Source organism: Etheostoma spectabile, unplaced genomic scaffold (genome assembly GCF_008692095.1).
Source record: "Etheostoma spectabile isolate EspeVRDwgs_2016 unplaced genomic scaffold, UIUC_Espe_1.0 scaffold453, whole genome shotgun sequence".
Classification (NCBI taxonomy): Eukaryota; Metazoa; Chordata; class Actinopteri; order Perciformes; family Percidae; genus Etheostoma; species Etheostoma spectabile.
The window spans coordinates 43,067-52,965 of NW_022605611.1; the positions used below are offsets into that span (position 1 = coordinate 43,067).

A 9,899-nucleotide genomic window follows, 5' to 3' on the forward strand; every position below is an offset into this window, starting at 1 on the left:
CCTCGCAGCCTCCAACTGAGCTGGAAGACGTAGATGTGACGTGAGCAACCTGTCTGAAAGCTGTAAGTCTTCTGTAGCTGCGCAAGAAATCTCAATCATTCCCCATCAGCAGAGACAGGAGGTAGTATATGTTAGGTTATACATAGGCACAGGCTAATTACTGCTACAACATGCTAGTTAATATTAACATAGACACAGGCTAATTATTACTGCTAACTAACATGCTAGTTAACATTAACATAGGCACACTAATTACTGCTACACTAACATGCTAGTTAACATAACATAGGGCACAGCTAATTACTGCTAACTAACATGCTAGTTAACATTAACATAGGCCAGGCTAATTACTGCTAACTAACATGCTAGTTAACATTAACATAGCACGGCTAATTACTGCTAACTAACATCTAGTTAGCATTAACATAGGCACCAGCTAATCACTGCTAACTAACATGCTATTAACGTTAACATGACACAGGCTAATTCTGCTAACTAACTGCTAGTTAAAATTAGTAATTAACCTAACACAGCTGATGAGTCCAAACAGTCGCGTGGTTGTGACACAACCGTTAGCCTATTTTTGAAAGCGTCTGCTCCGGGACATAACGTGAGCTACAAGGTAACGGAGCCTTATACATCGTCGTGTTTCTTTAGAATAAAACAGACAAATGTCTTTAAACCCTCGATGTAAAGTTATTTGCTGTCAAAGTGGCGCCAAAATGATGGAGTCAATGGATGCTAACGGCGGGTGATGGCTTCGTAGCAACCGGACGTTTTTCAAGACAGGCAAGTACACGGTTTTTGTGTGGCAGGGCACCTTTAAGTGTTTTGTTCTGTTAGAAACACAGTCTCGTGTCCAGGGGTGAACACACCTCATTCAGGATGGAGACACAAAACCTTGGTTGCCATGGTGATTTGACAGAATGGAAACCCATGTGCTGTAAGAAAGAAAAGGGGAATGAATGGTTTTCTTTTCGACAAACGCAAGTTAGAAAGAGCAGATTTACAGAATGAGCAGCGGTGGTCATCGCAGGTTTTCCTTGCTCAACTTACATAAACACAAAACAGTAATTCTGTGACACAAGTTATGAGTCCATAATGACGGGCTCAGGCTATTGGTGTGTGTGTGTGTTGTTTGTGTTTGTGTGTGTGTGTGTGTGTGTGTTGTGTGTGTGTGTGTGTGTGTGGTGTGTGCGTGTGTGCGTTTGCGTGTGTGTGTGGTAACACTGCTGACTTCTACTCAAACAGTCGGGTCCTTCCTCTCTACGCACCTGTTAAAGCTGCCACAAAGAAAGGTGTGTGGTGTGTCTATGTGTGTGCTTAGAGTTTGTGTGTTGTGTGTGTTGTGGTGTGTGTGTGCGTGTGTGCGGTTGTGTAACACTGCTGCGACTCTCTATCAAACAGTCGGGTCCTTCCTCTCTAATCGCACCTGTTAAAGCTGCAACCCACAAAAGGTGTGTGTGTGTCAGATGTGTGTGTCTAATGTGTGTGTGTGTGTGTGTGGTGTGTTTGTGTGTGTGGTGTGTGTGGTGCGTGTGTTGGTAACACTGCTGACTTCTAGCTTAAACAGTCGGGTCCTTCCTCCTCTATCGCACGCTGTTAAGCTGCAACACCACAAAAGGTTGTGGTGTTGTGTGTGTGTTGTGTTGTGTGTGCGTGTGTGTGTGTAACACTGCTGACTTCTAGCTCAACCAGTCGGGTCCTTCCCTCTCTAATCGCAGCTCCTGTTAAAGCTGCAACACAACAGAAAGGTGTGTGTGTGTGTGTGTTTGTGTGTGGTGTGTGTGGTTGTGGTGGTGTGTGTGTTGTGTGTGTGTGTTCGTTCTCTCTGTAACACTGCTGACTTCTAGCTCAAATAGGATACAGCACAGAAAAATTAGACTGGTATTAATGTTTCTTATCCTTAAAAACGCAACACAAGAGCTCACAAAGAACATATTTAGATTCCATTTTATTGTCATTAACAGGGTTTCCGTGGGGTCTTACTATTATTTTGAAAGTCTGGACTTTCAAAATAAAACATTTTAGTCCTTTAAAAGTCTTCTTTGTGTTGTAGTTCTTAACTAATTTTCAACGAGTCTCAATTTCCCTACATTCATGCAACGTTACTTCTTCTATTTTAAAATACTTATACCTATAATTTCCTGAATGTTTACAGATGATTATGACTTTTTGCCGCTTTATTTAAATTTTAATGAATTTATTTACTTTGCAAGTACTATTGTGACTCTGCTTTGCGTTGTACTTTAATGCCGTGGTTAGAGGTCTTAACTTTAATTCATCAAGGTCTTAAAAAGTTCTTAAAGAGTCTTAAATGTGTCTTGTTGAAACCTGCATTAAGCCGAGTATAGAGTCAATGAAATGCAGTTAGCATCGAAAAAAGTGAATACAGGGAGATGACCATGTTCAACTCGTAATTACTAAGGTGGTTCCAAACTTTTGGCCTGGTGTGGTGTGTGTGTGTGTGTGTTTGTGTTTTGTGTGTGTGTGTGTGTTTTGTGTGTGTGTGTGTGTGTGTGTGTGTGTGTACACATAATAGATAATATAAATATATATGTGTGTGTGTGTGTGTGTGTGATATAATATATATATTGGGTGTGTGTGTGTGTATATATATGTTGTACACACACACACCACACACACATACACCACACACCACACACAACATCATATATATATATTCACATTCATGCCTTTCCTTTATTTTCATGACTATTTACTTTTGATTATCACTTAAAGCATCAAACTTGTATGACACATGTGGAATTATGGACTTAACAAAAGAGTAGAATAACTGAAACCATGTCTTCTCTTCTAGTTTCTTTAAGCCCCCCCCCCCCCCCCCCCCTTTGCTTTTTGATAGTGCTGCAAACCCTTGGTGTTCTCCTCAATGAGCTTCATGAGGTAGTCACCTGCAGGGTGCCCCCCCCCCCCCAGTGTGGGCCTCTCAGGGGTCATTAGTGGAGTTCTTCCTTATTAATGGGGTTGGGACCATCAGTTGTGTTGTGCAGGAGTCAGGTTGATACACAGCCGGCGATGACCATGTTAAACCATGTTACACTCAGAATTACGTGTTATATATACATTTCAGTGTGACAGTTATGTCGTAAACGGTTTAAATCTGAGCGTGCGCGACTCACATCTGCACTCGACTCACATCGGACCGGGACCGGGGGCGATCCAGATGTTTTTGCTTCACTTCTACAGTCTCTGCCTCTGCTTCTGTTTTAAACTCCCCAGGGTGCAAGTTCAACCTCTCTGCATAAAGATATGAAGAAAGGTTCATTTGTCCCCATAAACACGCAGAGACTGTAAAGACTTTAATATTCAGCCCCGACATCCACCCACGGTGGCAGTAAAGTTAGAGTAGGTGGAGCTGCTCTCAGAGGTTTCTCCCCAAATAAAAGTTAATCGGCGAGTCAGACACGGCTTATTGAAACGGTAGCGTCTCTATGACAACAGGGGAAAACCGTTTGCCAACGTCAACACTGTCCAGCCAACCCAGCGGTGTCTCCCTCCAGTCCCAGTACTCCCAGTACTCCCAGTACGCTCAGACCCGGGAGAACTAACCTCCCCGCGGGTTCCCCCTCAAACACACAATCTACTAAAACACTCTTCTCCTCACATCCAAAGATTAACCTCGCCCCTCCATTCCTCCTCTGACCCCCCTCCACCCGCCCACCCTCCCTCCCCCACCCGCCCGCCTCCTCAGTGACCATCAGAACTAGCTCCGGCCCGGGGAGCAGACTCGTTCCCATCCAACTCGTTTTATATCTGAATTATGATGTTGACTTAAAAATGCCTCTGGAAACAGTCAAATTAGATGGAATTTCATGAAAAATCGACTCAAATGAAAAGGTCTCGTCTGATTTCCTCCTGATGATATCGTCTTAACGCCGTGGAAAACCCTTATTTTCTGAATAATAATGAATTGCGATAAAAGTTTTAGGTCATTTTATGGTTGCAACCCCCACCAATTGCAGAAAGAAGTGTAGTCTCTGGTCTGCACACGTGGGGGGGGGACGGGGACACAAGGGACAATGGACGTGGACGACGAGGAGACGAGAGACGTTCTGGATTTATTAATCAGGAACTCGGGAAGGAAATGGCCGAACGAAGGTCAGGATGAGCCGTGGACTCCTGCGATATAATATATATATTCTGCTATTATTGCAATTATACACCTTTTTTTACAACTTTCTGATTTTCCCCCAATTTCTAACAACGTCCCCAAAAGGAAACTTTCCACACTCTGTTTCATCTAAAAAGAACATTTTCTCTGTTTGTTGCCTCTCACTGTTTCGCTGCAGAAAACGGGAACACTCACCACCACATATATAGTATATATAATATATAATATATATATATATATAACAGATCCAGACTTGGTGCCTGTGTATCGATGCAGTATTACTACTGAAAATATTTGTCGATACTATGCTTGATCATGCCCCCCCCCCCCCCCCCCCCCCACAATTTCGATTGCTTTAACCAAAATCAGTTTAAAACAACAGTTACAAAAAAAAAACGATAAAACACGTGAATTAAAATAGAACATTAAACACTAAAAACCCGAAATACAGTCTCAGTGCAAGCTAAGGACATTAAACTTAAGGCAAGAACGTCATTTAAGAAAGGCAACATCCAAAGATAAAGGGTCTCGATTTAAGACACTAAAACATCTAAATCCGTTTCATTTGATACGCTAAATTTAAATGTTTCCAGTCCCTGAATCGAGGTGAGCTGAAGCCGTTATCTCCAATTTTCAGTGGTTTCCTGATTGATGTCCGTGATCCTCCCTCTCCATTCCGCCGTTGTGGTTCGTTCTGCCTGTAGCCGTCCCCGAGCCACGCGGGGGCCGTGATGGACTTCCTGTCCACGCCTGCAGCGGGGAACCATTGAGCGCCTTCAACCAAGGATCCTTGACCAGGAGAACAAGACTGAGCAAGAGCATCACGCACTTCCTGCAGAGTACGACAGCACGCGGAGGGGGGGGGGCATCTGGGACATAACCACCATCTCTCACACCACCCAATTTTTCATGTGTGTGTGTGTGGTGTGTGAGATTTTCAATGTGAAAACACTCTCACTCACACACTGAACACTGCACACTGAACACTACACATGAACACTGAAACACTGAAAACGACCACACCCACACTGAACCACACCCACCACTGAAACCAGCGACACCCTGAAACACCTCACACACTGAACACTGCCACACTGAACACACTCACACCTGAACACTGACACACTGAAACACACACACACTGACAACACACCACACTAACACACAACCAACACACGGACGAAACACACAACACTGAAACACTCACACACTGAACACTCACACACTGAAACCACACACACACTGAAACACTCACCACTGAAACACTCACACCTGAACACTCACACACTGAACACACCACACACTGAACACTCACACCGTGAACCACACAACTGAAACACACACATGAACACACCACCTGAAACACACACACTAGAAACACCACCACTGAAACAACTCCCCACTGAACACACTCACAACCTGAAACACGATCACACCTCGAAACACTCACACACTGAAACACCTCACACACGAACACTCACACCTGACACACGACACACACGAACACCCCACCTGAACCCATCACACACTTGAAACACACACACACTGAAACACCACACACTGAAAACACTCACACAACTGTTAAACCTCACCTGAAAACCTCCACACTGAAACCACCCAGCCACACTCGTGAACACTCCTCACACTAAACACTCACGACACACTCACACACCTGAAACACTCACACACTGAACACTCACCACTTGAACCTCACAACACTGAACACCACTGAACACACCAGCACTCTACACACTGAAACACACACACACTGACTCTCACACTGAAACACTCACCACACATGAAACACTTCACCACTTCGAACACACACACCTGAAACACTCACAACACTTGAAACCCCACACACACTAAACACTCACATCACTGAAACCCACACCTCCACACTGACCTCACACACTGAAACACTCACACTCCACTGACTCCCACGAAACACTCACACACTGAAACACACACACACTGAACCCTCACACACACACTACTGAAACGCTTGATTTTACTTTCAAGTACATAAGTATGATGAAACGTCCTGTGTTCATGAATTCTCTAAACTTTTTTTTTTTTTTTTAACATGTCATTTTGTGAAGATCGTGTCCTTGTCAATTGGTCCCCAGATGCCTCTGATGAAAGAAAGATGGTTACGCTGTGTGTGCTGTGTGTTTCTGTGTTGTTCAGATTGCAGCGTTGCGAGGTACGGTAACCCTGGAAACCGGAGCTGTCTCCCCCTTTTGGTTTTGGTCCTGAAATGATAAGAAAGCGAGACCAAGTTGCTACAGGAACGTCATTCCACCCTGCCAGGAACCCAGGTAGCTAACACAACTCACACTCTTTACCCCGTCACCTGTTTCCTGCTTAAATCTGAGCTTTGCCGTCTTCTAACTCGACCCAAACCGGGAACTAATTTCTCAGAAGGGAATGCACTAACTTTGGCGGAGTGATTATGTCCGACCTCTGATGAACTCTCTGATCCTCGCCACGGGTCGGTCCACAAGGCAGGTCAGCTGGGAGACTTCTTCATACCAGGGCACTTGGAAACCTGCAGAACAGGACTGGAATAGAACAGGACTGGAAGTAAACGGGACAGAGTCGTTTCTTTGGAGATTATGGTCCACTAGTGGCTGTTGGCAGCCAGTTTTCCATGAGATAACAGCTAGCATGCTACGGTAGCCAGCCTCGTCCTAGTGAACGTAGAAAGCCGTGCAGATGTTGGGACATCTCACCCGTAGAACTGAAGCAGGGAACATTCAGAAAACCGATCAGAGACATTCAGAAACCGATCAGAGGTACATTTTAAACCACGAGGAAAGCCTGAAGACTCAGCACCAGTAGCATTCAGAACCGGATCAGAGACACTTCAGAAACCAGATCATAGGACATCAAAACCGGATCGGGACCCTTCAGAAACAAGGGACACTCAGACACCGCGGCGACGGTATCAGAGACACTCATAACCGTGTTCCAGGTGAGCTCCTTCAGAAACCTTTGGGTGCAAGACCTTCAGATAACCGGGTCAAGGAAATCAAAACCGATCAGAGGACCACTCAAGAACCGATCAGAAGACTCGAAACCGGGTCAGAGGACCTTCAAACATAGAGATTCAGAAACCGATCAGAGGACCTCAGAAACCGATCAGGAGGACATTCATAAACCGTGATCAGGGACATTTCAGAAACCGGATCAGAGGACATTCGAAACCGGATCAGAGGACATCACGATCAGCTTGCAAACGATCAGAGGACACTCAGCAACGCAGATCAGAGGACACTCAGAAACCGGATCCGAGGACACTCGAACCGAAAACCTCAGCAACGGACAGAGCATCAAAAGATCAAACCCGAACCGATCTCACTCAAAACCCCATGGATGTTGTTTTTTCAAGTTTTTAGGTCGTTGTAGAAGCACCAAACAAAAATAACCCCCAATCCACGAAAAACATGACTTTTGTTTTTTGATTTTTTATACATGGTCCTTTCAAGTCACGAGCAAAGAATCACTTTTAATAAAGAGAAAAAAAACTATCTCTAGAGAGATGTTTTCCCATAACTCGTGTGTGAAAACGTTGTCTAGTTGCTCCAACAACTGTGACGCCGTTCCTGCGATTGCTGCACTCTGTGAGTCATCTCTTTTATTTGGAAGGTCATGAATAGAGGTTTATTATAGTTTTCTTATTATATGAAGTCTGGGGGTTGTTATTAAACTACTGGTTTTAAACCTCGTGTCGTCTTCCCGTCAAAAATTGAACAAAACCCTTTTATCTGAATGCTGTTTATCAAGTTTTTCAACTTTTTCTCACATTTTTTTTGTCCCTTTTTTTCAGTGTTGTGCAATAATTTTGACGTTTACGCTACGTAACACGACTTATTAACTTTAGTTTTTTTTTGGAATTTATGGTCCAATAAACCTCATTTATAAGAAATTATTCCTAATGTTGTGAGTTGTAAAAGCAGACATATCGAATTATGGAGAAATTAAAAATCGGATGATTGAGATAATCAAGACTTGGAAATATAGTCACTTTACTCAACACTATTTCAACAACACTCACTTTTGTTTTACAATGCTATAAAATAGAATAAGACCCCAAATTAGAAAGAGAGAGTTGTACTTGCAAGAGCGTTGGAATCAATCATGTTATTTTGGGATTAAAGAGCACATTGATTATAGGACAACATGATACAACATGAGACACATAGCAGCAACATGAGGAAACATGTAGACCACGTGAGACAACAATGAGGGCAACATGAGGACAACATGTAGGGACAACATTAGGAAACATGGGGACAACTGAGGACACCATGAGGGCACATGAAGAACAACATGAAGGACAACATGAAGGGCACATTAGGGCGAACATGGGACAACCTAGGGACAACGGCTTATGTGACATGGGACAACATTAGGACAACATGAGGACAACTGAGACACAGAGGACACATGGGGACATGAGACAACATGAGACAACATGGGGACAACAGGGGACTCCATGATCGGACATCATGGGGACACAGAGGACAACATGGGACACACATGGGACAACATGGGGTACATCATGAGACAACATGGATGACATCATGAGGACACATGAAGACAACATGAAGCAACAGGACGGATCGGGGCAACATGGGGAACAACTTGAGGCAACTGCGGCAACAATGGGGACAACATGGGCAACATGAGGAACGACATGGGGACAACATGGACACATGAGGACAACATGGGCAACATGAGTACAATATGAGGACACCATGGTGGCACATGAGGACGGAGGCTTGGACGACAATGAGGCAACAGGGACGATTGTACGACATGGGGACGACATGGCACATAGGACGACATGAGGACACATGTGGACAACTGGGAACGGTACAACATGGACACATGGGGCACGATGGACACAGGCGACTGGGACGACATGGGACGCATGAGGACAACATTGAGGGCAACCATGAGGGCAAACATTCATGCAACATGGGCACTGAACAACATGGAGGACACATGTTGTAACGCTCAGCATCACCGGGAAAGAGCTCCTAATAGACTTCACTGGTCTCCGTCCAGGGCAACGGGACCTGGTGGTCCATTTCTTTAACTGTCTATGGTCTCTGACGCCCATGAGGTCAGTTACTTTAGCAACGGGTCGTCAGTGAAGCGGCTCAGGTTTCTGAACTAACAGACACACATTTCACGCTCTATTCATCACCTCCTCGGCTCCGTCGGGGGATCAAAACATGGCTTTTCTCTGGAGCTTTGGAGATTTAAGTCCCGTCATGTGAACCATCAACAACTCTTAATGTCAACAACCAACTCACATTTTACTGAGAAAGCTGCAATTAACTTTGGGGCTGGTTTGTCGGGAGCCGCGTGTAGTCAAGACCACCTCAACGGAGACCAAGATACAGGGCTGTGCAATTAATCCAAATGTAATCGTGCTGTGTCTTTTGCTGCTTTCAGTTTCGTTAGAAACTACAATCAAACACATGCCGAGAATCAAACGCACCTTCCATGCTCGCCTCACACGTGAATTCACACGCCATCGCAAGGTAATTCAATGGAGGCCCAACGGCGTTGATAAACACGCTAAAAAAGTGAGTATGTGTCTTGATAACACGCCAATAATGACATAGTGTTATACATACGCTGTTACATAAGTCTGCAATAACACTTCTAGAGACAATATATGGGGGGGGGCAGTAGCTCAGTCCAAAGTCTGGTGGGGGACTAGTAGCTGGAGAAGTGCCAGTTCACC

At 44.5% G+C, this 9,899-nt stretch overlaps 1 protein-coding gene across 1 annotated transcript in view; it reads right to left on the reverse strand.

The window, feature by feature from the left end:
- xrcc4 (X-ray repair complementing defective repair in Chinese hamster cells 4) overlaps positions 1-9,899 on the reverse strand; it is a gene marked incomplete in the record, with an annotated part of 55,018 nt that overhangs the window by 34,023 nt on the left and 11,096 nt on the right.